The sequence below is a fragment of the Myotis brandtii genome, unplaced genomic scaffold (genome assembly GCF_000412655.1).
Source record: "Myotis brandtii unplaced genomic scaffold, ASM41265v1 scaffold4976, whole genome shotgun sequence".
NCBI lineage: Eukaryota > Metazoa > Chordata > Mammalia > Chiroptera > Vespertilionidae > Myotis > Myotis brandtii.
This window is the reverse complement of record NW_005368972.1, coordinates 1,525-3,163: the sequence shown is the minus strand read 5'-3', so window position 1 is coordinate 3,163 and position 1,639 is coordinate 1,525. Positions and strand designations below refer to the sequence as shown.

Here is a 1,639-nt window from a genome sequence, read left to right as displayed (position 1 = left end):
ATTATTAAAAACCTGCTGCCTCCACATGATGGTGGTGGTGATTCTAAAGAGTTCCCACCCTTTGGTGGGGGGATGATGCAACATCCACTGAGCCCCACCAGCAAGGGCTCCATGTGTAAAAGATGGAAATTCTCCCACTTTGAGAGGCTGGGAAACAAGATTTTGCACATGAACAGCAAGGAAGTTGAGTGAAATGTGTGGATTTTGGAGGCAGCTGTGTGCTTGTGAGAGTGGCAGCAGGTTTGAGTCAGAGGCTGCAGCCACAGCATCCAGCCCAGCCTCTCCTGCCTCCTCACATGTAGAGGTTGGAGTTTTGTGGAGGATCTGATTGTAGAAAATAACAAGGAGAATCTTTCAGTCTCAAAATAAAAGCATCATCCAATGCACATTCTTATTCCCAAACCCCAGAAAGGCAACATGGCCCACGGCGGGTGAAGGAGAGCGAGAGGAAGCCCCATCCACGTGCCTCTGGGGCAGCACCCCTGGGTCCTCATCAAAACCCCAAGGAAGGAGGACTCTCACTCCTGGAAGCTGCGCCCAAAGCAATGGGGTCAGGGTGATGGGTCTCAGGAAAGGAGAGAGGGAGGGGGGTCAGGAAGGGACCCCCCTGTGGCCAGCATCCTTGAGTCCTTTCCCATCTGGGGTCTCCTCTAGGATGACAAGGTCAGGCATGCTGCCCAGGGTCCAAACTGCACCTTATATGCAGACTCCATGCAAATGGGGCTCTCCTCCTGCTCATAAAAGGGAGCCCTTGCCCGGCATGTTGGGGAGACACCCAGAACCCAAGCGCCTGAGACAGGACCCCAGCGGCTCTACCATGGACTTGGTGCCAAGCTGCGTTTTCCTCCTGATCATTTCTCAAGGTCATTCTCAGGAGTGGGGAGCACTGAGACCTGTGCCTGTGCCTGTTGGTGCTTCTATGTGATTCTTAGTCGACGTTGTGTCTCTGTGTTTGCAGGTGTCCAGTGTGAGGAGCAGCTGGTGGACTCTGGGGGAGGCGTGGTTCAGCCTGGGGGGTCTCTGAGACTCTCCTGTGCAGCCTCTGGATTCACCTTCAGTAGCTACTGGATGAGCTGTGTCCGCCAGGCTCCAGGAAAGGGGCTGGTGTGGGTCGCACTGATTAGTTACAGTGGTGGTAACATACTACGCCGCCTCTGTGAAGGGCCGCTTCACCATCTCCAGAGACAACGCCTAGAACACGCTGTTTTGCAAATGAGCAGCCTGAGAGCCGAGGACACAGCTGTGTATTACTGTGCAAGAGACACAGTGAGGAGAAGTCAGTGTGAGCCCAGACACTACCTCCCTGAGAAGACAGCAGGGCTAGGCTGCAGGCAGCGTGCAGGACACCAGGGGGCACTCGGGGCCAGCAAACCCAGGGTCTCAGCTCAGAAGCTGTCTGTCCCTGGAGGGGTTGTGCAGGCTTCCTATTGAGGTCAGTGCTTTCTTCCATAACACAAGGACCATCCCAACAGCAGGTGCAGTTGGAGGTCTGGGCTGGTTCCTGTGTGGTTTCCTCTTAAAGTCACAGTTTCCCTCAGGGAACCTCTGGAACCTGATTCTACACTGATGTCTGAGTCTCGGAGTGAGAAAGTCTGTTGTAAAGAGAGAAAACTTTCTCATGTGAACAAAAGGTAGAGAG

At 54.1% G+C, this 1,639-nt stretch overlaps 1 pseudogene; it reads left to right on the top strand.

The window, feature by feature from the left end:
- The first annotated feature begins 760 nt into the window (after positions 1-760).
- On the top strand, positions 761-1,264 carry LOC106727897 (annotated as a pseudogene).
- The last annotated feature ends 375 nt before the right edge of the window (positions 1,265-1,639 follow it).